Source organism: Caretta caretta, chromosome 1, assembly GCF_965140235.1.
Source record: "Caretta caretta isolate rCarCar2 chromosome 1, rCarCar1.hap1, whole genome shotgun sequence".
In the NCBI taxonomy this organism is placed as follows: Eukaryota; Metazoa; Chordata; order Testudines; family Cheloniidae; genus Caretta; species Caretta caretta.
Genome location: NC_134206.1, coordinates 263,508,143 through 263,535,829, shown reverse-complemented (window position 1 = coordinate 263,535,829; position 27,687 = coordinate 263,508,143). Strand labels below are relative to the sequence as shown.

The 27,687-nt window shown below is 47.9% G+C and overlaps 1 protein-coding gene and 1 pseudogene across 1 annotated transcript in view; one reads left to right on the top strand and one right to left on the bottom strand.

The window, feature by feature from the left end:
* TCF20 (transcription factor 20) overlaps window positions 1-27,687 on the top strand; it is a 211,144-nt gene that overhangs the window by 29,882 nt on the left and 153,575 nt on the right. The window lies entirely within an intron of this gene.
* LOC142071228 (metallo-beta-lactamase domain-containing protein 1-like) lies at window positions 141-876 on the bottom strand (annotated as a pseudogene).

Below are 27,687 nucleotides of genomic sequence, written 5' to 3'. Positions count from 1 at the left end.
CCAATCTAAATGAGGGGTTGGGGTGTGAGTGAGTGGGGAAAGGAGGAGTCTTAATACAAGTTTAAGTGGTGGTTCTCCTTGCAGTGTCTACACTTAGTCTTTTTTTGGGGGGGGGTCGCCAAGCTCTGTTTAAGTTGGGCTCAGTGGGTCCCAGGGTGGCATCTCACCCCCTGTCTGCCCTCCCCCACGGGGCTGCCCTCCACCCGCAGCACCCGGAAGGGCGGCCCGTGGCCGGGGATCACCACGTCGGCCAGGGCCAGCGCCCGCCGGCGGCTCCACTCCTGCTGGGTGGGGTCCTCACTCAGCGCCGGCCAGGCGGCCTCGTCCTGCTCCTGCTCGAACAGGTCCCCGGCCACCAGCACCGTGCCCAGAGCTGTGGCCCGCACCAGCACGCTGGTGTGGGCGGCCATGTGCCCGGGCGTGGGCAGCACCTCCATGTGGCCTTGATCGATGGGGTAAGGGGCACTGCCCCCCCAGGTTATGGGGCAGGTAAAGCCCCTCCCCCTGGCTGAGGTGGAAGCCCACCAGCAGCGTGGCCCCGGGGAAGAGGTTGAGGTTGCCGGCGTGGTCGGAGTGGCCGTGGGTGCAGACCACGTGGGACACGTACCCCCGGGCCATCCCCTGGGCCGCCAGCAGCCCCAGCAGCCGCTCCCGCCCCCAGGGCCCTCCCCGAGTCCACCAGGGTGAGCCAGGGGCCCCGCAGCAGCATGAGTGTGCCATCGGCCCGCGTGCCGCCCGGCTATACCCCTCCTGGGAGAAAGGCACCAGCACCGAATAGGAGGTGCTGGGGATCAGGGAGAGCCCCAGGGGCACCGTGCGCAACGGAGGGGTTGTCGGGTGGGAGTGGGGCTGGAGGGGGCGGTGGGCATCAGTCATTCTAGGCAGCCAAAGATTCCATATTCCTGCAGCTCTGCTGCGTTTCTGGAGGCAGCTTGGCGTGGGGATTGTTTGGGGAGGAAGGTGCTGAGTCTTTTTAGGCAGGATGAGGCCTGAAGCAGCCTCCCTTCTGCTTCCAAATACCTCCATTTCGTTCCTGCCCTCATTTACCCTCTTCTACCATTATCCAGCAAGCCTGTCTCCCTCAGCTCCCATCCCTCCCCAGCCTGTTCCCTGGCCACCTTCTGCTCCTCACCCCTCAGCCAGTGAGTCTCTTGTTTTTCCTTCACAAACAATCCCCACCCCCAGGCCACCTCAGGCTCTCCTGTCCTCTTCCTCCCCCCTAGAGTCCCTCTCCCACACTCCACCCCTGATTCCCTCCAGCACCAATCTTCCTACTCACTCCTGGATGTACCCAACCTACCTTCCCCCTGTTTCTGCAGGGCCTAAGGGATAGGTTTTGCCTTCCCCCACACTTGAGAGGGAAATAAGTGACTGTTTCTCACTGGTGAGCATCACTCATGGAGATGCACAAAACTTGGCAGCACTGTTGCTAGGCTTTGGATTTCCACTTTCTGAAGGATTTCTGCTTGGCTCAAGTAATCTCTTACACCAGGTGGCTAAATAGCGAGGTTCAGCTCTTGCCTTCCATCTTTGTTTTTGTTTAGGGTCATGCATGCCCTCTATGGCTCAGCTAGAGTCACTTAAGTAGCCTTTCTGAGGCTGTGACTATGCTCGGAACGCCTTACTAGTATAGAAATATCAGTATAGCATACTAGCAAAGTGCTCCTAGTGTGGGCGTAGCTGTACCAGCAAAGCTGTGCTTCATACCATTATAATAAAACCACCCTGTGATGGGCTCCCCGGGGTGGAGCCTGGAACTGGGGTACCACTGTGCCCCCTTAACTCTCCAGGATGGGCTGTCTCTCACAATGCTTTGCTAGTGACAAGCAGCAAACCCCTCCAGGCGCTGTTATCACTTAGCATAACAGCATGTGGAGCCCTACACCCAGCTAGACTGCCTGAATGCTCCCAGACCCACTCACGAATCACGCAGAGAAAGGCACCAGCCAGTTCTCCCCAGCCTTGCATCCAGAGCTGTACCGTGGAGCCTGATCAGTGTAAAGTGTATTACCCAGTCCATCTCTCTCTTAACGGGGAGAGGACATACACAAGCCTTTATAAACTGAGCTGAGATTTCCCAAGCACTTCATCCAAAACGCACTGTTCTAGGTAAAATGTAAAACAGAAAGATAGATTTTAAGCGATTATAAATGGTAGGCATAAAAGGTCAGAGATAGTTACCAAAGAAAATAAAAGGTAAGTGCACAGTCTAAATCTTAAACTTTATTACACTAGGCAGTATTTAGATCAAGCAGTTCTCACCCTACTGGATGTAACAGTCTTAATACACAGGCTTTTCTCTCAAGCCAGGGACCAGTCTCCTAAACTGAAGTCTTTGTCTTTCCATCAGTTTTGTTGTTTCCAGCATAGGTGGGGGAGGAGAAAGGCCTTGCAAGGCATGATGTCACTGTCCCATATTTTATACCAGGGGTGGCCAAACCATGGCTTCTGAGCCGCATGCGACCCTTTTACAGTTAAAGTGCGGCTCACAGAGCTCTCCACACCCCCTCTGCCCCCAGTCTGGTAGGTGGCTCTGCGGTGGGGGTAGGGGCTTCTGCCAGAGATGACTGGTGCTTCCTAAGAGTGGGGGGAGGGGCATAATTTAAATCCCACCCAACATCTTGAGTCACGCCCCCCCTCTTACCTTCAGCTGCCCCACCTTGCAGCTCCTAGCTGTTAGGTCCCTTTGGAGAGGCAGCAGCAAACAGCTGGGAGCTGCAGGGAGGGGCCACTGATTTAGCTCCATAGGAAGAGGTAGCAGCAAAAGCAGCAGCTCTCCCTGCAGTTCCCAACTGTTTGCCACTGCCTCTCCCCATGGCTACAGCTCCCAGCTCACCAGCTTCAGCTGCTGCGGTGCAGGGAGGGGGCCCAGTGGCATCATGTGACTGAGCGAGGCATATGCCCCCCCCCACATGCATCACCTCTGGCTTCTGCCCAGCAGTGTGGGGGGGATCTAGTTGCTTCAGCTGAAGATCCAAGCCCTGGGAGTCATGCCCCTGCTCTTGAACTTCTGAAGATTGTTGTATGCAGCTCGGAGGATCAGTAAGTTTGGCCACCCTCTGTTTTATACCCTCAGTCCATGTGTCTGGAAAATACTAGCCAGACATGGCCTGGTGGGTTGAGCAATCCCCCTGGTGTGGTCTTGTGCAACAGTCATTGAATTGTAAATCCCTTGATTAAATCTCCCCTGCTGATTAATGGTCATTGAGCACTGTCCTGGGAGTGGTTTACCTTCTTTGTATGCCCCTAGCAGATTTACAGCATATTTCAGTAAAAACTATACAGCAAAATCTCATAACTTGATACACACTAATGATATATGTATTTTGACAGAACAATGGATTTCAGCAGATCATGACCTCACGTACGATATCTTACATGGGGGTTCCAGGGTGCTGTTTTGAGGTACAGAGTGACACATATGAAACAAGCCATACTCGTAAAAGGACAACTCTACTGGTGTAGCTGCACCCACCCTAGGGACTTCTGCCAGCATATCTATACCAGTTAGGGATCACACCTCTTCACACCCCTGACCAACCTAGCTATGCTGGCCAATGTCTGTAGGGTAGGCCTGTTTAAGGATTATTTACTTCTTAATTTAGACTTCAGGGCCTCTTTGACTAGCTTTCCTCTTATTTTGGAAATCTCCATTTTAGTGGCCATTGCTGGATACTTCAGAGAAGGGTGTGAAAATCGTCATAAGTGTGCAATACCCTATAGTCGGGGAAATGTCTTCCTGATCCCATGGGATCACATTTTGCCCTAAAGCATGACCAGACCTCTGCCTGCAGCATTACTGAACCAAGTCTCCTGGAGATATAACGTGGTGCCCTTTACCGTGTCAGTTGATGACTGAAATATCCTGACCCTATGATCTGTAAGACACATTTATCCTGTATGATCTCTCCTGAGTCCCTCATTGAAGTGAAAGGGTCCCTTAATGGTCATTCCCCATCCCTTCCCTCATCCTTCCTTTCTGCTCTCACACTCCTTCCCCGCCTTATCCATTCATATACTCCTAACCACATTCTACCCTGGGTTTAATTTTTCTTTAATATCTTCATTTCTTTAATGACAGCAGTAGCTGCAGGTTGTTCTCTGTGGGAGCTGTGGCATGTGGCTGTGCTTTAGGTAATGAGACCTGATGAAAGCCTCTTGTTCCTGTATCAAGATTCCATCCTTCTCTGTATTTAAAAAAACCTCACAGGCTGTGCTGGCTATATTAATATATTTTTAACGGCTTGCATGTGGCTATCGGAACACTTGCTTGTCTATCTTGAGAGAAGCAGAGCAATTCCCCCCTGCCCACTCATGCATCTTTGGCTGAAATCAGCCAGGAATTGAAATAAGTGGTGGAGGGGAGCAGTCAGATGAGAATTTCCCAGAAATTCGGGTAGTAAAAAAATGAAACCTGCCATTTCACTCCTGCCAGGGGTGGGTAGGATTCCAGAGACCCTCTCCCCCCTACTCACCCCAAAAATCTCTCTCTTCTGAAATGTTCCCCTGCCTGTGATCAAGGGAGTGGCTGTCTCAGACTGTAGCATTTCTACCAGTGGAGGGGTGAGACTTCTCTAAAAATAATTACTGCATTTCTGAAGTGAAACAAAAGAATTTATGCTGTAATTGAGAGCTAGGAGGGGGAGGGAGCTGACAGACTCAATGCAAGTGTGTTCTAATGCTGTGTGTCAGTGGTTTGGTAGCCTAGCGTATTAGCACACTAGCTTTTTGTCTCTTAGGCTAACATGCTGCTTAAGCTGCAGGTAGAATAAGCTTGGTGGTCTGAGCCTAAAGCATCTTTTTTTTTTTTTTTAAACTGCTTTTCTGCTAGAGACACAGCTAGCCACGTGTCGAAAGCTGAGAGGCCAAGAACTGCAACAGCAGAGCTTCAAGTCAGGACTGACTTGTATTGGCAGACATCTGTGTGGGGTCCATAAATGGCAAGGCAAAAGATATTCCCAAGTCGGAGCTGAGGTGCACTGGTGGAGCTGTGCGGAGCAACTTGCACAATGAGCACGAGATCAGCTTGTGAAGAATTAATGCCGCATATAACCTGTGTCAGAGAGAGGGAGCAAACGGCAACCAGCCTGGTCTCACTCACGCGCTGATTAAATAGAGCTGCCAGGAGAGGTCAGCCCTCGTTGACTCGCTGACAGGTTGGCTGGAAGGCGTTATGATATAGTAGGGAAGGGATATTGATCAGTTTTACAAGAAAACAACCCCGATAGACCCTCTCTAGCCCTAGGATAATTGGGGGAGTGGTGGCTGGCATTAAAGGATACCACCCTCCTGCTCTTGTAAAATGAAGAATAAATGTGCTCTATCCTGGGGGTGGAGGGGTAAGTAGAAAGCTATTTAGGTATAGTCTAAATTCCTCCTTGTTTGCTGCTGGCAACCACGAGCTCCTCTGCAAGCAGTTGCTGTTCCATGTCTGTATTTGCCCCTGATGTTCAGTGATGGGTTTAGCTGTCTATGTGCCTCCCCCCAAACTGATACAGGGACTCTCTGTTCATCTAATGTTGAGCCTGAGCATGCTGTTAAGGCTGCTCCCTGTTCCCTCAAGTTGAGGAAACCAATGCATAGGCAGGACTTGCTAGTCCTGGGCCTACTGGCATATCTGCTTCTTGTGAGCCACTTATGCTCTCAAAAAGAGAAAGGTGATGGTGAATCACTGTGGGGACAGAGATAGAGGAGCTTTGGCTGCCTCCTTGATTCTCTGAGCTCATGCCACCCTACTGTTGAGGTTGTCCTGGCAGCTAGCAGGACTCTGTGGATGCGGGGTTTGGTTTGTTGCCCTTGAGTGTCTTGGATTCCGTAACACACCCTGCTCTTGATGAGTGGTCCTTCTCTCTCTTTGCCTTTGAGGATGCTTCATCCCTGGGTCTGCCTGAGGTACCCCAGCAACAGCAAAAGGGTTTGTTTTGTTTTTGTTAATGTAAGTGCCTGGGAAAGATGCTGGACTGGTAGCCCTGGAGAAACGCCACACAACCTGCCCTCAGCCAATGTGCTGTCTGCCTGCTCTGGGGCTACATTGTCCCCCACCCACTGTAAAAGCTGTGAAAGAGGGTGGGGGGACTGTTTGTGACAGAGGTGGGCAAACTACGGCCTATGGGCCACAGCCGGTCCGCGGGACCATCCTGCCTGGCCCCTGAGCTCCCGGCCGGGGAGGCTAGCCCCCGGCCCCTTCCCCGCAGCCTCAGCGCACTGTGCTGCCAGCACTCTAACCCGCCGCTCCTGCCGGGCAGCACGGTGGTGTGGCTGGCTCTGGCATGGTAAGGGGGTGGGGAGCGGGGAGGTCCCAGGAGGCAGTCAGGGGACTGGGAGCAGGGGGTGGTTGGATGCGGCAGAGGTTCGGGGGGCGGCAGTCAGGGGATGGGGAACAGGGGCAGTTGGATAGCTGTGGGAGTCCCAGGGGGCCGGTCAGGGGGTGTTGTCATAAATATAAAGGGAAGGCTAACCACCTTTAAATCCCTCCTGGCCAGAGGAAAAACCCTTTCACCTGTAAAGGATTAAGAAGCTAAAGATAACCTCGCTGGCACCTGACCAAAATGACCAATGAGGAGACAAGATACTTTCAAAGCTGGAGGCGGGGGGAACAAAGGGTTCTCTCCGTCTGTGTGCGGCTTTTGCCGGGGCCAGAGCAGGAATGCAGGTCAGAACTCCTGTAAAAAGTCAGTAAGCAATCTAGTTAGATATGCGTTAGATTCTGTTTTGTTTAAATGGCTGATAAAATAAGTTGTGCTGAATGGAATGTATATTCCTGTTTTTGTGTCTTTTTGTAACTTAAGGTTTTGCCTAGAGGGATTCTCTATGTTTTGAATCTGATTACCCTGTAAGGTATTTACCATCCTGATTTTACAGAGGCTGTTCTTTTACTTTTTCTTCAATTAAAATTCTTCTTTTAAGAACCTGATTGCTTTTTTGTTGTTCTTAAGATCCAAGGGTTTGGGTCCGTGTTCACCTATGCAAATTGGTGAGGATTTTTGTCAAACCTTCCCCAGGAAAGGGGGTGTAGGGCTTGGTGGTGGCAGCAATAAAGTCCAGGGACAAAAGGTAAAACAGTTTGTACCTTGGGTAAGTTTTAACCTAAGCTGGTAAAAATAAGCTTAGGGGTTTTTTCATGCAGGTCCCCTCATTTGTACCCTAGAGTTCAGAGTGGGGAAGGAACCTTGAGAGGTGTGGATAGGGGTTGGGGCAGTCAGGGAACAGGGAGCAGGGAGGGTTGGATGGGGGTGGGGGCCAGGCGGTTAGGGGCGGGGGGTCCCGGGAGGGGGGAATCAGGGCACAAGGAGCTGGGGGGGGGTTCGGATGGGTTGGGGTTCAGAGAGGACAGGAAGTGGGAAGGGGCGGATAGAGGGCGGGGGCCAGGCTGTTTGGGGAGGCACAGCCTTCCCTACTCGGTCTTCCATACAGTTTTGCAACCCCCAAGTGGCCCTCGGGCCAAAAAGTTTGCCCACCCCTGGTTTGTGATGAAACCCTCCATGAGGAATTTCTCACTCTGATTGTCTTGAATCATTTCTGGTGATGGTGGTGGTGGAATGGGTTTTCGAGCAAGTGTAGAATGTGCATTTCCCCAGGCCCTGCCCTGACTTCAGCCCCCTACCCACACACACACTGCACAGAGAGCACTCCACAGGGTTCAGAAGGAAGAACAGTGCTACAGATGCATCCAAGCCTCCCTTCGTCTTATAGGGGTCATGATCCATGGAGGACCCATTCTTGAGCAGAGCTCATCTATCCACTGGAGTGAAAAGTATTAGGGATGAGATGGCGGCAAAATAATTGCTGTCTCTTAACCAACGCTATGCTCTGGGACAAAGAGGAGCCTGTTCCTAAACCTGCTCACTTTTTCTGGCTGTAGCTAATAGCAGGTAACTCCTTCACTTATCTGTTTTCTAGCTGGTTAAGTTGCCATATCCTTTCTCAGCTGGGTTGATGAAAGTTGTTTGGGATGTAATCACGTTTTCCGAAGGAGAGCAAGTCGCAGGCTTACGCTCCAGTAGTGATGAACATCATGGAGGATGAAGGTTTGGGAGATTCCTTCTCACCCCTTTCCCAAGGAAGCTCAGTTCCAGGGTAGTATCTATGTTTCAGTGAGATCTCCTGCTTCTTTAACCCAATTTTCCAGCTGGGCCTGAGGGAGGCACTGGAAGGTACCTAAGAGCATGAGCAAACGTGACTCTGCACAGGATTAGAACCAGAGATACACCTGGCTTCCTGCCTTGTGAACGTTGGACTATGTAGCTGTCCCAAACTCAAGTGGCCAAGGATAATACACCCAGCTAACAGGGCTAATCTTTTGACTTTTACTTAGTTTTATAATAATAAAATCAGATGGAAAAGACCTAGTCCATTTTTCTGTGGCCAATGCAGCCCTCCCTGTTCTCTACTATACATTTTCTAGTGTCTTGTCCAGTTTATAATTTTCAAGATGACCTTCAGAGGGATTTTTTTTAATTGGGCTTGTACCTGCTTTACTTCTTTGCAATGGATAAAGAAGGCCTGAGAGGATTTTAATTTTTTTCTGTTTACCTTAGAAATATCAGGAATGTCCACTCTGGTCTTACCTGGCATTGTTAGAGGACCACTGAGGAGGTATGATGGATAGTTTTTTTCTGAGCTTTAAATCCCTTTATTGAAAGTATGAGGGTGTTGAATAAAGACAGCCTTTCTATTCAAACTATTAATTAGCCATTGACTCTGCATAGATGATAACAAAAGCAAATAAAACCCCAAAGAATAGGGAAACAGTCCGAACACAACCCCTTCCCTTTTTAATAGCTCAGCTTTCCATCTCTTGCCTTTTATGAGGTCACCATTTCACTGGTCCTTCAGTTATCATATTCTTCCAGCCTAGACAGAACCTGAATTTCTAATGCAGGGGAACAAGCAGAAAAAATGTTGTAAAGAACAAAACAAGCCTTTAGGCCTTCTTTGTACACTATATAACAAAGAAGGAAACAAGGGCATAAGTCCAGTTTGTTTTGCAGGTGACCTTTAAAAGCCCCATACAGTGGGTCTTTCACCATAACAACCCCTTGGGAACTAAAATCTATTTCCTTATCAAAATGTTTGTATTCTTCTTGTTCATAACTTTATAAGCATGGGGCTATGCATACTGGTTTCTTGCTTTTTGGGTTGTTTACTAAGGCAGACCTGCTGATGCTGATTTAATTTATAAGGAAATATGGGGGTGTTCTTAAAAGCTAAAAAAGTATCTTGCTAACTCTGCAAGCAGATTAAAGTTATGTGTGTGTGTGTGGGGGGGGGGGGGGGGGGGGGGGGGGGGGGGGGGAGGCGGAATCTCCTGACCTCGATGGTGTAACTCCTGTTTATAGAAAGGGAAACGTGAGTGGGGAAAGGCAACTGGTGTGTGTCCTCTTTTTGATGTCTAGGAAGGGCATTCCACTGAAATAGTGATAAGATTAGTTTGTTAACTTAATAACCCTTCATCCAGGCTTCTCCCTGCACCCTCTCCCCCTTCCTATTAGTCTTTTCCCTCTCTTTCTGTCTCTTAAGTGCCGTTGAGGGATGTGGGGAATTGTAGTCTGTAAATCGCATCCAACAACTCGACCTGGCGGTGGCTGCTGTTGCTAAATCAGCCAGCTGAGCACCTGCTGTCTTGAAGCTAACAACTGAATAGTGTGCTATTCATTTTTAAAGTGATATTGTCAAGATAAAAATCTCTCTATGTATGTATGTATAAACCAGTCCTCCTTTGAGTTACAGAATAGCACGTTTAGATTAGTAAAACCAAAGGAAACCATAGCTTTTCACCATAGCTGGAGGGATGGCCTCCAGCATCAGGTATGAATTACCGAGAGACTCCCTGCAACCACAACTTTGAATCCCAGCAGGCTTGACTTAGCCCTGCATCTTGAGGTCGATAAATTGACTTCCATGCAGCTTATTATGTGGGGCTCTTTCAGATGTGACCTTATTAAAAACTGAAGTCTTCTGTGGACATGAAAAATCCCATGGGAGTTTTCGTAAGTATAGGGGAGTTGCTGCAGTGTCCATGGCAAAATTCCCTCCCCCCTCTGAGTGTCATGTGCTGGTTTTTTGTCTGTACCAAGTCCAAGATGTGGCTACACTGCATTCCTGGGTGAAGTGATTAGGACTTAAAAAATGTGCCTAACATCGGCTAGTCCAAGGACTAAGGCAACTGGCCAGAGAGAGAGAGATGGCACCGTGGCCCTTGAAGTTTACAGTAATAAATAGTTGTGTACTGTACTTAAGTGTAATCTATTGCTAGTCAAATTCCTGCTTAGTAATAATAAAAAACCCACTCACTACATCTCTTTTGTTCTGGTTAGAGCTTCTTTCACATTCTGGCTTCAGTGCATTTTTTTTCTTTCCTGTCATGGTGTATCTTTTTATGAATTGCCATCAGTGTCTGTTTCCTCTGTCTCTCCTCTTTGCTAACTTATGCCATCATTCCTTCTCTCTTCCCACCAAGCCACTTAAGGCTGGCACTTTACAGCGCTGCAACTTTCTCGCTGAGGGGTGTGAAAAAACACCCCGTTGGTGCTGCAAGTCTCAGCGCTGTAAAGTGGCAATGTAGAGCTATTCCCCTCGTGGAGGTGGTTATTTTATAGCCCTGGGGGAGCTCTCTCCCAACGCTATTCTGTGACTACACAGCCATGGCAGTGCTTTAATGTTGCTAGTGAAGATGTGCCCTTAGACATAAAGTTTAGAAGTGTTACCAAATATTTAATGGCTAGAGGACTAAATTGACTAACCACTGGCTGATATGAAAAGTGGGGGTATGACCCACTGTCCAGGTGCCCAAGACAGACACTAACTCCTTCTCCCTCCCCATCAGCTGTTGGGAAAGAGGAGAGTTCTGGGGATTTTACTAGAGTGCTATCCTTGGAGCCCAACTAGGGAGTCCATTTGTCAAATTGCTTCCAACCAGAGGTGTCAGAAAAAAATTGAAGGATCCTCTCCATGCCCCCAGGCTCCTGTGAGAAGGAGCATTGTTTTTCTGTTTTTGCCCCATCCCACCCGAGAGCATCAAGCCTGATGCACAGATGTGTAGTAGGTCTTTGCTACTCTACCCCAACACAGCTTCTGCTTTTTGGATGCTCATCTTGTCCCCAGTGAACAGGGAGAAGAAAGATGGTCTAGCCTGGGACTTGAGAGACATTGGTTCAATTTCCTGCTCTGCCAGAGGCTTCCTGTCTGAGCTTGGGCAAGTTACTTGGTTTGCTGCACTATCTGTAAAATGTGGGTAATACTACCGACAGGTGTTGTGGGGGTAATTAAAGTTATTTTCGGAAGGTACTCCTGAGGGCATTCTGCACCAGAAAATTCTGCGCACAATATTTTAAAATTCTGCAAAGTTTATTTGTCAAATAAATGTGGAGGCTCCAGCATGGCATTGGGGAGCGCAGGCCACTGGCTGCACAGAGATGGGAGATCACTGTGCAGCTCTGCCCCCTAGGACACAGACTCAGCGGTGAGGATGCACCCAGCCCTGACACAGCGCAAGGACCAGGCCTGTCCGAGAAACATCCCAGGGCCCTGTCCCTCTGTGCCAGGTGCACCAGGTTTGAGCAGGCAGGCTCAGCAAGGCAGGCTCCAAGTGTGAAAGGGCTTAGTGTGGGGGGATCCAGGTGTGGGTTGAGAGGGTTCTGTGTGGGGCAATCTGGGTGCAGGTGGCTCAGTGGGGGATCTGGGTGTGGGAGGGATCTGGATGCACAGGAGCTTGTAGTGGGGGTTCTGGGTGCAACAGTAATGGGCATCTGCAGGGGGGCCAGGTGAAGGTGGTTGGGGCTCAGTGAGGCGGTTCTGGGTATGTGGAGGAATAGAGCTTAGCAGGGGGTCCAGATGCTGGGGGAGTGGGGCTCAGTGGGATGGGAATCCATATGCAGCTGGTTGGGGCTCAGTGTGGTGGGAATCCGGGTTGCCCGTCGGGGTGGTCCAGGTGCAGGAGGCGTGGAGCTCATCCGGTGGGGTTCTGGGTGCAGGGGTGGGTGAGGCTCGGTGGGAGGATCTGGGTATGAAGGGGTCTGGATGCACAGGGGTTGGGCGGATGGGGGAACAGCTTCCTGTACAATGATCCCTCCCCCTGCAGCTGAGCAGTGATGGGTGCAGGAAGTGTGTGTGGGAGGAGAGGAGGGGAGTTTGCAGAGCTTCCTACAGGCAGGGGAGAAATCTGGGAGTGGGTCTGGCACAGCCCCAGATGCCGTGCAGGGGAAGAGGAAGTCCCGTCCTCCCCAGTCCAGCCGGGACTAGCAGCTGAGCCTGGCGCAGGTTAGGAGCCACCAGCCGGGTCTTCCCCAGTCCTGCCCCACAGTGATTTACCTCTCTGCTGGCTGACCTGGGCACCCAAAACATACTGCTTGGGAGGGTTGCATGACCGCACTTGTGGCTTCCCTTTGCTTCCCCATCAGAAAGCCATGTTTTCTGCAGGGAAGCAAAGAAGTCTGGGGGGGACATAAATTCTGCGCATGTGCAATGGCACAGAATTTCCTCAGGAGTAGTAAGTGGGGACATAAGATAGATAGCTCCAGTGCTGCCTCTGCTGTTGCTCAGAGCTTCCCAAGAAGCAGCAAAGTGAAACTGAAGAGCAGCAATGGAAAACTGATAACTGCTCAGTTCTCACTCTGATGCAGCTTGGGACAACTGAGCAGCAGAAGCGGGGTTGGGGCTGTCTACCTGGAGACTCAGGGAAGATGGTGCTGTATCAGTTTATGCTTCATTCACTTTGTGAATTTTTTCTAGAAACTTTTTTTTTTTTAATGAAAGCTGAGGTTCAGTAGAAGTTGATGTCACTGAATTAAGAAATCTTCCTCCTCTTCATAGACAAGTGGAGTTTCCAAGTCTTTATATATATATCGTTTATAAAGCATGCTGGGATCCTTCGGGATGAAAAGTGCTATAGAAATGTAAGATACTAGTTATGTATATATGTTTCTATTTTTGCTCTGGAGCCAATTTGGCAAGTGAAACTGGTCTCCTCAGTTTCATATCTGCTTCTCGTATACTAGCATGATGCTTTTTGCTTGTGTTTTATAACATTGAAATAATTTTTTTTAAATTGACTGAAAAATATAATGAAAGTACGTATATTGGTCTTTGGAAAGATGTTTAGGCCCATTATTTTGCTATAGGAGAAAACTACTTGACAGTGCATGCCCTTTTAAAATCCACTGCTTAGTTTCTGAGGGGCAGAGGCGAAGAGATAATGTATAGGTCTTGCAGGAATAAAGCTCATGTTTTGGGTTCCCCTGCTGTTCTGCAGCAATAGCTCACTGACTGACCCTGTTAGCAGAGCTGTTCTGTCATTGCTGGTGATTCAGCTGTACAGACACAGAAGTGAACTAAACAAATAATGTGAAGTTAGGGGACATGGTGCGAATATAGCCATAATTGCCAGATGGAAAATGGCAAAATTATGGAGGAGATGGGAGGGAGTTCTCATGTGGCACAAGGATAAAATAATCTGAGCTTTTTCCATGCTATCCATTTTCTAGTGTAGCAGCAGCCCTGGGAATAATAGGTCTGAAAAAATCCTAATATAGGCAAGGTCTTATAGCAGGGTTGGTGGCTTAATAAGGGACACTTCTGAATCACTAGTGAACCAATCCATCAACCTGGTGCTTGAGGTGGGGAGCAAGGGCACTGTATTATTTATGGTACCATTTTATGGATGAGATGTAAAATCAAGGCCTTGATCACTCGATCAAGAAGGATCCCTCTTCACTTTTCACAAGACTGGGGGGCAGTGACCCCTATGTTCTGGCCAGGTTCCAATTAATTACTTTCTCCCGGTCTAAAATTCCCCCTGCAGTTTATATAGAGAAGTTGTTATTCACTTCCCCTTCTAATCACTTGTGTGTAATGTTTCTGGCATAGAACTGATGCATCCTTTCAACACAGAGATGAGGGGAGTGATTCTTTTATTTTCGGTCTTTGCTATAGCAGCTGTTTCACCCAGTGTCAGTAAGTTATTATATTGCAAACAAAAAACAAACAAACCCTGTTAGCTCCTGTTCCCTTCAGCTGCTGTTTCAGAGCAGGTCTCCCCTAAATCTCCCAAATTATAAGGGTGGGCCTCTCTCTCTCTCTCTCTCTCTCGGAATAAGAAGAATGTGTCAAGCTCTCTGGCTGGGAGCCAGGACTCTCTGTGGAACTATAAATCGACCTGTCAGGGAAGGGGGGGGGGGAAAGATTAACGTTGGCCGTCTTCATTAGTGGGTCCCCTGAGGAAACTGGGTCTGCCATGAGCCGTGAATGAGACCAGCTGAGAGAAAGGGGGAGTTTGCAGTTTTTATCACTCCCCTCAGAGACCCCCGGAGGAGTGGTGGTGGTGGTGGTGGTGGGGAAGACAGTAATAGGGATAGGAGGATATAAATGATGGAAGCTGGAGCTTTGCAGCAGAGCCCTTGCTGCCTTCTGATTGGAGGAAAGCGTAGCTGGCTGCTGTTCCTCTGCGCCAATCAGTGACCCGCATGCCCATGTGTGCGGCTTGAGTATTTAGCATGCTAATTGGGAGCAGGGAGGAGCTAGCTCAGTGGCAGTGCAGCGCCCTGCTACGCTAAACAAGTGCTAGTCATTGCCTTGAAGAGACCTCCATTATATAGGTTTTTAACAAAACCAGAAAGGAGCATTTATCACAAGCAGCATAATTCTTCCTGGACAGTCTTTTTTTTTTAAAACAGTCCAGATAATTTCCCCTACATTTTATTCCCTCGCCCACACTGATTTTATAAATAACTCCTTAAAGCTTCAAACCACCTGTTTCTCCCCCAGCTCTACCGCCATTGTGGTATGGGTTTGTGCACGAGAGCACAGGCGTGTGCACGGGCACACACGCACGTTAGCTGGTGGTTGTAGGTAGCTCTGAAGTCCATGGAAGACTGAATTGTGATCGGGCGTCTAGCGGTAAAATCTGGTTTAAGCTGGTAGTTCTCTCTCTCTGCTCTTTTTTCTTTTCTTTCTGGTGAAAGATACAGGCTTGGTGGCTCGTGATGGTTCTCTATTCACGGAAAAGGTGTGACATGTGCATTGGCAATGCAAGCTGCACACGCCCCACCTCTGCCAGTGCCGAAACCCTGACTTGAGGGGACCACAGAGAGGGAGGTTCATTACCTCTGGCTAAGGCTACGTTTTAGTCATGGGTATTTTTAGTAAAAGTCATGGGCAGGTCACGGGCAATAAACAAAAATTCACGTCCCGTGACCTGTCCATGACTTTTATTAAAAATATCCGTGACAAAAATTTGGGCGGGGGCTGCCCGAGGGTGATGTGGGTGTTGGGAAAGGGTGGCCTGGGTGATGGGGAGGGCAGGCAGTGGCATGCGGCCCGGGACCCCCACTGGTGCTGGAGGGGGAGCAGGCAGCAGTACGTGGCCCAGGACCCCCACTGGTGTTGGGGGGGCCGGCAGGCTCTCTACTTGGCTCGCGCCTCCTTCCCCCCCAGCAACAGCAGAGTTTGGGTGTGAGAGGAGGCAGGGGGTTGGGTCACAGGATGAGGTGAGATGAGCTCTGGGCAGTGCTTACCGGGGGGCTCTGCAGAAGCGGCAACATCTCCTTGGCTGGGAACCGTGGCCAATGGGAACTGTGGGGGCAGTACCTGCAGGTGGAGGCAGCACGCAGAGCTGCCTGGCCACACTCCGCCTAGGAGCTGAGCGCGGGGGATGTTGCTACTTCTGGGGATCTCCCCAGGTAAGTGCTGCCTAGAGCCACTCACCCTGTCCCATGCCCCAACCCCCTGCTTCCTGCCACACCCAAACTCTGCTGGGCGTGGGGTGTGGTGACCTGAGACAGCCCCAGCAGCGGCCAGTGCGACTGGCACAGGGGCTGCCTGAGCTGCCCCTGAGCCAGGCGCACCTGCCACTGCAGAGGTCACGGAAAGTCACGGAATCTGTGACTTCCGTGACAAAGTCGCAGCCTTACCTATAGCCCACATGATCTCTGCCACCTCTGTATTGTGACATGGGAGTCAATTATTGTCAATTGTGCTGATAGTTCTTATAGACACAGACCTGGCTCAGGAATGAACTGAGCCCTGATGTGTTTTTTCTTCCCAGATCTCTGGGGCAGGGGATTACTCTGGAGAGTGAGGGAGCTGAAGAGCTAGAACTGCTGGTGTAATTGTGCTGTGAGAGAGAGAGAGACTGATGCACTTACTCACCTCCGTGAGACCTAAAGAACCCAGCAAGCAGTTACAGGGACATCTGGGGTGGATTTTTTGCTCTGTGGGAGCTGTCATCCCAGCTCTCTCCCCCCCCCACAACATCAGCCTTACCCCCATCATCTCACTGCCCCCAACAATAGCAAAAATTTACATTTATATTATTCCTTGAATCCCAAGCCCTTTGCAAACATCACTGATACAGAAATTACTTCTCCACCACTGAAATGCTTATAACACCATTTTGGTGTGTGTTTCTATTTACTTTACAAATATTAAATCTCTCAGTTCTCCTTTGTGGTAGGTAAATATTATGACTCATTTTGCTGGAGAGTAAATGAAGAACAGAGGAGCGAAGGTGAGGGTATGGTTTTTGTTTGTTTGTTTGTTTGTTTTTAAGATTCAACCACAGTTACAAAGTCCCTGACCCAAGGAGCTTACAGTCTTAGACAAGTAAATGATGAGTAATGACAACATTTTGGGAAGGAATGGGCACCTGAAGGCAGGAAGAAGAACAGAAAGCAGGAAAATAGAAGCTGCTATTTGGAAATATTATTTACAAAGAAAGCACTAACTGGTATGGAAAAGTGATGTTCACTCATCACCTGGTGAATCCATGGCAGAACTGTTGGTGGAAGCCAGGAATTCTGCCTCCTAGTTCCTCATGGCAGCCGCTACTCTTTCCTGTTGAACAGAGCATAACTGGGGATTTGGCCATGACACTCCCACAAAAAGTACCAAGGTATATCTAATGAACACAAGTGAACAGATTCTCAACTTCATATTTCATAAGAAAGATTACACCTTCAGCAATGTAGTGTCCCTAAAGCCATGGGTTCAGTGTCACGGGTCACAAGTGTCAGCTGCTGAGGCACTGTTACAGCTTCCTGCAGAACCTGGGTTTCACTTAGAAGTCTCCAGTTCAAGTAATGACCAGGCCTAATTCTGCTTAGCTTGATGGCTGACAAGAACAAAGCCTCTTGTGGTCTGCATCTGCTTGCGGCCAGTGAGAGGCTTTCATTTTCAGGGAAGTTGTGTCTTGATGGAGGTATCAGAAGGTTGGGGGAAATGCAACCCATTCTGGGGTGTGCAGAAGTGCAACAGTAGTCTAAAAGCAGTGGCTGTGGACTATTCCTGTGAGGCTCAAAATGTGGTTGTTTTACAAACACCACTTTAGAAGCACCCAGCTGGCTCTGTTCGGACCACAGCTATCAACATATGGGTGGTCAGAGAGGTGAAAAAGCTCAGATACTGCTTTGCTGTTCGCTTGGTCCCCTCCTCCCCGCCATTACTCCTCCAGAAGGTGGGTTGTGTGGCTGGATGTTGAAGAGGGGTGTTGGTGGAGTTGAAGGTGGGTGGGTAGAAAAGGTTCTGGGAGTCCCTTATCTCGACACCATTCTCTTATTCCAGTGAGGGAAGGAAGGTTTTTGGTTTTGTTTTTTTCAGCTAAGACTTTTGAGTTCTCAATAACAAATGATTTTGCTATGCCTCATTTGCATATTGTTGTTTTCAAGCCTCTGCATCTTCTTTCTTCTCTTCTTTCCTCTTTCCCTCTCCTCTTCCTTCCTCCCCCTCTCTTTCTGGTAAATATCACTCCCAACCTCTCAAATGCTTCCCCCCCACCTCCTGCATTTCTTTCATCCTTTGTTCCCCATTTGCCAATGCCTGGGAGCAAAGAAAGGAAAGGGTACCATCTCTCTGTGAAATACAGAAGGGAGAAATGCAGGCAAGCAGAGTTATCAGCCTGGCAGTGTGAGGCTGAATCTGCCTCAGAAACGCACAGAACATGCTTTTAAGACAGCTGTTGGAACGCTCAGGGTTCACCTCCTCCATTATGCAACATTATGGCTGCAGTCCTGCCAACGACGAATGGGGCTCCCCTTCAGAATAGTGCTCTTGGCCTCTGTTGCTCCAGGGGACTGAAACCAGAAATCATACCCAAGCCTCTGTGTGCTAGCATAGAATACTGATAAACTACTGGGCAGGTTCTCCCAAGTGCTGGTCCCACTGTGAATCAAATGTGGGTCTCCCACACAGGAGTGTAGCTAGTCCTCTGAAATGAGTGCACACGCTAGATGGTACATTACACCTTCTCCTTCCTGGCCTCTCCTCTCCCCCCACATCAACGGTCACCATAGTCTAGGGATCGGCAACCTTTGGCACACGGCCCGCCAGGGTAAGGCCCTTGGCGGGCCGGGTTGGTTTGTTTACCTGCCGCATCTGCAGGTTTGGCTGATCGCAGCTCCCACTGGCTGCAGTTCGCCACTCCAGGCCAATGGGAGCTGCGGAAAGTGGAGGCCAGCACATCCCTCGGCCCACGCCGCTTCCCACAGCCCCCATTGGCTTGGAACGGTGAACCATGGTCAGTGGGAGCTGCGATCAGCTGAACCTGCGAACGTGGCAGGTAAACAAACTGGCCCGGCTCGCCAGGGGGCTTACCCTGGCAGGACGCATGCCAAAGGTTGCTGATCCCTGCCATAGTCTCTCAAAATCAACAAGTCATTAGTTTGATCTAACATAGTGAATGCTGTGAGACAGAGATCTAGCAGTGTGTTTAAATATCCTGGCGAAGAATCAAAATGCTGTTCTCCTTAGTAAATTTAAAATGGTTGCCTGCCTTACCTATTCTCTTGTTGGGCAGTATAGAGCGCTAACCCTAAAGCCAGCCACTTTTCATATTCTGTGTTTAAAATGTTTGTTCTGAAAGCTGATCCCATTTTCTTACACCCCTCCACCCTTTTATTTGGCTGTTTTGAGTGATGATTTTCACCTCTCCCAAGGGAGGAGCAGAGGTTGGAAAGGCAGCTTTATCCTCCATCCTCCTTTGCTCTTTGTTCCATCTGTTTTTACCTTCTTGTGCCTGTTGCAGCCCTTTGCTTCTCTAGCCTTGGAGAAGGAGAAATCTTGCCAGTGGAACAAGTGCTTTTGTTGACCTGAGGCTGTGGGTGAAGGATTCAAGTGAATGTGGGCCATGCTGGTTTTTACACAGAGTGGCGTCTTTCTGCCATGAGACTTATTTCCCTGGGGAATCCTGTTTTGGAGGCAGCTTTAAGTTTTCCATCTATTTTTGCTTTACTTTTTTTCTGGATCTTGATCTAACCCATATTTCTGTCTGAAGTGACCTGTAAGTATGTTGAGTAAGGGGAGGGGGTGAACCATTCTGAGATTTGCAGGGAACGAATTATTTTTATGGCTGTGTCCTGCATCCTGAGTGGTTTACCATGGGCAGAGGCAGAAAGAGAGCACCAAATGTAATTCATATTTCACAAAATTGGATGCACCCAGCATGACATGATGATTTTGCCCCTATAGAATAAAGAATAGAGCTGGATGTCCTCAATATCTGAAAGACACCATATCCTCTTAACTCCTCTCTTAACCATCTAATGTTTGAGGCCATGTTGAACAGAAGAGGTGCCTGTGGAGATCCCATGGTGCAGATTAGCAATTGCCCAGTATTACCCTCTGGAATCAGATACCATGGTGATGATCAGGGTGTGAGATTACACTCCATATTCTTTATGAAAATATGCTTATGATATGGATATGACATAACTGAGATGGACTTTATGCAAGATGGCTTATGTAAGATATCATCGGAAAGGTTATGATTTACTGAACGTAATTATCCAATTTGTATGCCTGTATCATTTCTGTATCTGAAGTTAGGAATATTGACTATGTATCTGTATTTCAAATGGGTTACTTTAGGTGTCACCCCTGAACTAGCCCTTCAGGTACAACAATGAGAAAGCCAGACAGTGCTAATGGCCCATTAGCAAAGACAAAGGGCTGTAAAAGAACTTAGTCCTCCTGTGGAAGCTTGAGACAGCCTACAAGCATCGGCTACCACAGCCATGCAGAGACATGGGTCCGAGTCACCTGGTACTGGATACCCCTCCCCATCTTTTGGAATGTCAGTGTTTTTCCACTGGGAGACAAAAGGTTCTCACCTTACACAAGACCTGTTTAAAGCAGGGGAGTGACATCATCGAGGTTCTCCTCTGCCTCCCCACCCAAAGAGACACTGAAAAACACCTGGAAGCAAGAACTGAACTGTGGGGAGAAGGGTTGAGCCCAAGCTGGAAGGGCGTCTAGCTTGTGAGTAATAATACCTGAGGTCTCAAGCTGCAGACCAGTGCAGCTGCCTTTTGAGACTTTCTGTAATCTGCCTGTAACAATATCTAGGGTGAGAAATTACTATTTGTAACCAATTTCTTTAGTGAAGCAAGTTTAGTTTTCGTGTTTTGTTTATTTGCTTAGTAATCTGCTTTGTTCTGTTTACTATCTCTTTAACCACTTAAAATTCACCTTTTGTAGTTGTTAAACTTATTTCTTGTTTATAATAAAACCCCGTTTGTGCAATTCATAATGGAGGGGTGGGGGTAAAAGGCTATGCATACCTTCGTCCACATTGAGGGAGGAGGCAGATTTCATAATATACCTTTGGGTCTTCACTCCAAGGGAGGTGGACACCTGAGTGCTGAAGTAAGTCCCTTAAGCTGAGTCTTCCTAGAGCTGATCTCAGTGTCTGTGTCGTTCTGCAATTGGTTGTGGCTCTGCCTCTGTGTGTGCTGGGGCAGGCTTGATAGCCTGGCTCAGCAAGACACGTAAAAAGGGTGCCCAGGCTGGCAGAACAGGCGGGCTCAGTGGTATCTCAGCACATCAGGTGGCATCTTAAAGGGGAGCAACCCATCACAGAGGGTATGGAATCTTAGCTAACTCTCTTATGGAATGGAACCACTTTGAGCAGTTCTGTTGGACTGTGTTGTAGTCCATAGCCAATCAACAGTATTGAAGGCAGCTGACCAATCTAAAATAATCAGCATGGACACTTGATTTTCATTTATTGTTAGAGGTCAATCATTAACCAGCAAAGTCTGGTTATTAACTGTACTCAATCCTAAAAACAAACTGACTGGGGCCCAGGAAATAGGAGAACTACAGATGCTGCCAGAGTTGTCTCAGTCCACCCTTCTTAATGACTTTGCTTGAAAAAGGAAGACTTGAGAAAATACCTCATGGTGGGAGATGCTTGCCTCTGTTAGTGGATGCAAAGAGCTTGGATTAACCTGGTTGTTCACCACCCGAAATAATTCCCATGACTGGGACTCTGGATACTATGGTGAAGGTGAAGAAACCTTTCTTTGCTTCCTGCACAGCATAGCAGAAAATGTCTGAGGAAACATAAGAATTGCCATACTACTCAGACTATTGATTCATGTAGCCCAGCATCATGTCTCTAGTAGTGGGTGGTACCAGATGCTTCAGAGGTAGGTGCAGGAAAACCCCACAGTGTACAGTTTGGCATAACCAACCCAGAAAGGAAGTTTCTTCGTAACACCCCTCAGTTAGTGCCTGTCTTATACCCTGAAACATGAGGATTAAATTAATATCTCTTTATATTTTTTTAAATCTAATGTTACTGTGGATGTTACATTAGCCATATAAATATCTAATCCTGCTAAGCTCCTGCCCTGTTTTTCTCAATTGTATAAATTATTCATTGTATCATTCTGTGCATCTACCTCCTATGGTGGTGAAGACTGGTTCTTGGAGCCATCATCTCAGATGGTCCAAGCCGTGCCTGCATTAATAGAACTTCACTTGTCTCTAATATCTCAAGCAACCAGGGAGTCCCAGGTCTCCTGACAGAATCATAGAAATTAGAGATTAGGATGGGGAAATCCTTGTCTGTCCATCCATCCAGTTTAGGTTTGTATCTTAAGGCACAGGAAATAGTGAACCAGTTTCAGTGTGGCTACAGCATAGATATCGTTCACCTTTTTCTGTCTATCCCCCTTCCTTGTGCTTGTTTAGTACAGATCTCGTCTCTGCCTTGCAACACGATCTCCTCTCTGTTGGTGCAAAAGCCTTCTGTGCAGCCATTGCTTTCTGGAACAGATTTCCCGTCTCTCTCTTTCTTTCTCTGCTTTGTTGGTTCTCCCTTGTATTTCAAATCTCATTTGAAAACATTTTCTCTTCCTTTTCTTATGCCTCTTAATTTCTCTCTCCCTTTGCTGTTTTAGAGAGAGAGCGTGGGATGAGAGTGAGTGTGTGTGTGTGTGTGTTTTAGAACTGGTTAGAAATCTTTTGACTAAAAATTTTTTGTCAGTAAATAACAATGCATTGAAACCAAAATGTTTGATTTTTCAATAACAGTTTAATTGGGAAGGGTGTGTATCTGTCCACAACGGCCAGCAGCCTGGCGATTAGGGTACTTCCCTGGGTTGTTGGAGACCAACATTCAAATCCCTGCTCTTTGCCTGATTTGGAATATGGATTTGACCCTGGGTCTACCACATCCCGGCTAAGTGCCCTAACCACCAAGCACTAGAGTGAGTCTCAATTTATTTATTTAATTAAATTAAAAAATTTCTAAAGCTCTTTGTCACATCAGAATGGAAATAAATTCCAAAACTTTGGAAATCACTATGGGATATAATGTGTAAGGAAAGTACCAGGATTTTTTTTTTTAAAAAAAAAACTGTATTGTACTTCTGCAGGTCAGAACTGAGGTACATTGATAGAGTTGGGGACAGAGGTAGGGTGAGGGGACATGATTTGAATAGCAAGTTGTGCTATTAATTAAAAGATGTATGAAGAGCTTGAAAAACATGATGAGTGGTAGAAGTGCTAAACTAAACTAAAGTGCTAAATTAAACTGTGGATGAATATTAAGCTGTATTTGTGAAGCTGTGGAGGCCCTAAGAATGGCACAAGAGCAGTTGCTGCAGGTGAAGATGGAGTTGCACTAAACTGTGTGGGAAGTGGACAGCATTGGAATGACAGGGGTTCCTGCAGGTCAGGCGTGAGATGCACTGCGGTACGGTTGGTACACAGTGCCTTCCAATGTTCTGCCTGGCTAAATTGTGTCTAGTTGGCTGAGTGAAGTGAGGTCTGACGCTTAACTCAGAACTCCTGCTGTGGGGGAAGAGAAAGGGGCAAGGGGGAATGCACACACAGCCCCGGGAGTGAGGGAAAGGGTGTTGGGAATTTCAGGGAGTCCCTGAAATAGAGGGGATGGGAAGGTGGCACACAGGGAGCTTGTGGGCGTGGAAATGGGGGATGCAAGGAGCCCCTGACAGGTGCAATGATCTCAGCCTATGCAAGCTACAAAGTGCAACCCTCTAGTTAATTTCTCTTTCAAAAACATTAACTTTTGTTTAAAAAGCTATTAACCCCTTAGTGCCTCTGTCTCCTTACCCCCATCCCAGGAGGTGATTGTTGCCAGGCCCTAAGTGAGGCTTAAGAAGGTCTTTTGAGATGGGGAGAGTTCACTTGCAACTGAAAAGAAGCATAAATGCATTTGGGAGAGAGGAGAATAAAGCCGTGTTCAAGGAACATGTGTGCATTGGTAGTAATGCATTGCAAGGTGCCTGGCTATGCTGGATTCTCAGGTGCCTCAGGTGCTTTGGGATGCTGAGATGAGAATAGCTTCATCCACCCAAAGAGGAATGAAGAGCTATAATAACTGCTCTTCCTGAAGGGAGTTACTGCTATTGTAGGTCAGCAAAATGATGGACTTACTAGGCTAAGGAGTAAGTTGTAATTCAGTGCTGTAGTATTAAAAACCCCACTTATATTAATACAGCCATTATTAGGTGGCAATTATTAGATTCACAGAAAGCAGGAGATTTTAAATGTGCGCAGTAACTTGGACATGTTATACATACATTTTGTATAATGTTATGTTCTTATGCCTTGATGTAATGTACATTGTGGCTGTACTATAGATAATGTGGGGAAAGGCAACTTTATATTCCGTGACTGTTTTGTATGTAAATTCTCATTCATAAAGTACATATGTAGGATTTTTCTGTATGGTTTCCTGGAGGGACTTGTTTTTCTAAACTGGGAGTAAATGCAGAGGACTTTGGTCATACATTCAAATGTAGCAGTGTTTAGTTCACAGTGTAGAGCTCCAGCTGCATGTTAGGACATGACTTACCCCTTCATGTTATCTCCATATGTGCAGATTGTTTTAAGTATATGGACTTGTCATCAGATGGCAATTTTGGGTCACTGCTTATCTGGGCTGGATTCAAACCATAACTTGGGGAGAAACACTGTTTATCGTATTACCAGCACTGTGCACCCCCAATTATGGAATCCTGTAAAGACCAGGAGCAATCTTGCCTTTAACGTAACAAATTTAAACATCTGTATATTTTAAAAAATCACCTTTTTCCTTGTGGAGGCTGCGAGTTTCACAGATTCTTGCCGTCCCACCTCCTTCAGAAGAAAACTGTATGTGAGCCACCTGGTCCTCAGTACAGTCACCTGGGTGGCCGCTCCAGCTGTCTTGAGTTTTAGGAGATGCCAGACCAGTTCATGGTTTTGGGGAGACCATCCAGGCCGCAGTGATTACCAATCACTTGCCTATGGCTAAGGCTTAGCCTACACTAGAAAATATTTGCTGATCTAACTATACCTACAAATGCTCTTAATGTAGTCCCCTAAGTGAAATGAAATAAGCTATTAACAACAAAAGCATTCTTATGCTGGTATAACTGCCTCTACACTAGGGCTTTTATCAGCATAGAAATGTCATTTAAAAAAAAAAAAACAAAAAACTGCATCTCTGACACTGTTGTACCATCAAAAGTTTCTAGTATAGACTTGGCCTAAGGCTTTTATTTGCTGAGCAGCCAATTTGGTTTCTGACTATAAAGTGAGGGCTGATAGGAAGGAAGCTGGTCTAGTGAATTAACCACTGGTCTGAAAGCCTAGAGAACACTTGTGTTCTATTCCTGGCTCTGATACTGACTTCCTGTATGGTCTAGGCCCAGTCATTCAAACTGTGTCTCAATTTCCTCATAAGGAAAATACTTTGATCTCAGAGAGGTACTGTAGCTGTTAATTAGTTCATCTTCTCAGGGTGCTATATAAGTGCCAGATATTAGTATTAGAGAGCCAGGGGAGGATTTTAATGAGACAATGTATGCAAGTGGGAGCAAAGGTGATAAAGAGATGAGACTGTGGGGAGCAAGGGACCAGGTAGCAGCAAGGAACAAGGAGGAAGAGATGAACCCATATAACACTGGAAATAGCAAGGAGTTGGGCATCAGAGAATGTGTGTTGATATGGATGAGAGAATAAAAGAAAAGGAGATGCTGCTTATCAAAGAAAAGGAGGGAAAAAATGAGAGTCTGGGGAGTGGTAGAATGAGCCGAAGTAATGGAAGAAGGGAAACCCAACATTTAGGTTTAGTGAATTTTATCTAATTTATTACACTTCTTTTATTGTACTTTTCCAGCAGTTGTCCTAAGGATGAGGCAAAATGATGGGATTTTAAATACTTAATATTATTGGCTATGCTGAATTCTATAGTTAGAATAACTCAAAGGGAAAAAAGAAAAAAACTTAATAATTTACCTGTAGATGGTGCCCAGTAGCCCCCCAACACCATGATTTCTCTGAGGAACAGTCCCTTGAATAACTTTTAAATGTTAATTATTTTGCATGGACCTGTGATAGGGGTGCTCTGCAGGCAGGGCGGCCTAGAGGTTAGTGCACCTAGTGATTTCCAGCTCCTGGTTTCCCTGGCAGAGGTGCCTGGTTCCTGGCCTTACATCCTCCACATGCATCTGGGCCTCAGCCTTTAAGGAAGCATGGTAGGGAGGCCCAGACCCTCTCTCTTCATGGGGTCCCAGCCCAGGGCTCTATGTGAAGCAATGTTGGTAGCGTCCTTCTGGCAGAGAGTGTAAGTCAGAGATCCCCCCTGGGGGGGGGGTGGAGGAACATTTGTGGGGAGGGATGGGAGCATCACCCAGTCCTGGTCTGCCCCCAGCTATCCTCCGGCCCTGCCCCTGGCCACAGCTTCCAGTCCCCCGCTCGAGGCTTCTGCACCCAACCCCAGCTCCAGTCATGGCTTCGTGGCCTGCCTCCCGCCCTGGCCATGGCTCTGCTCCCAGCCCCTGACTGCGGCTCCATTCCTGGCTCCGTTCTGGGCCCCATACCTGCCACCAGCTGCTGCCCCAGCCTCTGCCCCTTTACCCCCGTCTGTTCACCTCCTCCCCCAGCCATGGCCCCATTCCAGGCCCCAACTTTTGGGAGGGGGCGATAGACACCTGGATAGGGGTAAGGAGGGGCGCGACCATGAAAAGTTTGGGGACCACTGGTCTAAGTCTTCCTACCTATGGCCCTTCAGTTTGGGGCATGGCACCTACAGTCCAAAGAGTCTGTACTGGTTTACCTAGAGTAGTGCTCCCTTGTGGACCTTTTGCAGCATCCTGCTGTGGCCTCAGGTCCCTCTGGGTGGGGCAGGTATAAGATGGGGGGGCCTAGCCCCACAATGTCTTTACAGTCAAATGGTACAGTTCATTCGCTGCTGCGTGCTCCCCAATCTCCGTCAAGAACGCAGCGCTTCTTCCTGGTGGCTGTTCCAGCTGTCCGGCTTGTAGTCACACTTCCCTCATGTAGAGAGGCAGAGCTGTCTCCTGCCCCTTTGCTAGTCATCCCTGAAATGAGCCAGATTCTCGCCTTTTCTTCCCCCTCCAGGCCTGGCATTGGCTACAGGCATAGCAGGGTGAGGCAGGCTGGGCCCATAGGCACTTTTTTTAACCCTTTTTATGCTGGTATGAGGTTTCTCTCTTCATCACACATCCCCCCCGCCACTTACGACCCCATTTGGGGTATGTCCTGACCCCATCAGTTCTCCTGCATCTCGCAAAAAGAAATCTGCGTTCAAGTGGGCTCTTCCAGCCTGGTGTTGGACATGGAAGGAGAAAGGCTGGAAGGTACCACCTCATAATTCGGGGGTTAGTGTTCTTCATGGCATTAAACCACCATAGTGAGGCTTGGCCTGTGACTAAGGTGAAGTGAGTGCCCGGCAGGTAGTATCAAAGTGAGTCTATAGCTCACTTCACTGCCAGCGCCTCCATTTTGATTACAGAATAAGCCCTCTCCCTTGGGAACAACTTTGGTCTAATATAGAGTATGGGATGCTCACTGCTTCCACTGCCTGGGATAAAACAGCCCCTAATCCCACATCCAAGGCATCAGTCTGCAGTAGGAATTCCATGGTGAAGTCGGAGCTATATAAGACCAGTTCTCAGCAGAGCTGGGCTTTCAGCATTTGAAAAACCTCTTCACAAGTCTTGCTCCACTGGAACTTCTTTGGGCTATTATTTTTAAGGAGATCTGTGAAAGGGGCTGCAATGGTCAAGAACCTAGGAATAAATCAGTGGGTTATAAACCAGCATATCTGTTTCCTCGAGGAGAGCATAGGACATGTCTGGAGGGCCGGACCTTACTCACCAAGACTCTCACGGTATCTTTCCCCAAAATGACAGGTTTCAGAGTAACAGCCGTGTTAGTCTGTATTCGCAAAAAGAAAAGGAGTACTTGTGGCACCTTAGAGACTAACCAATTTATTTGAGCATGAGCTTTCGTGAGCTACAGCTCACTTCATCGGATGAAGTGCATCCGATGAAGTGAGCTGTAGCTCACGAAAGCTCATGCTCAAATAAATTGGTTAGTCTCTAAGGTGCCACAAGTACTCCTTTTCTTTTTCCCCAAAATGTACCTGAGATAGGTTGT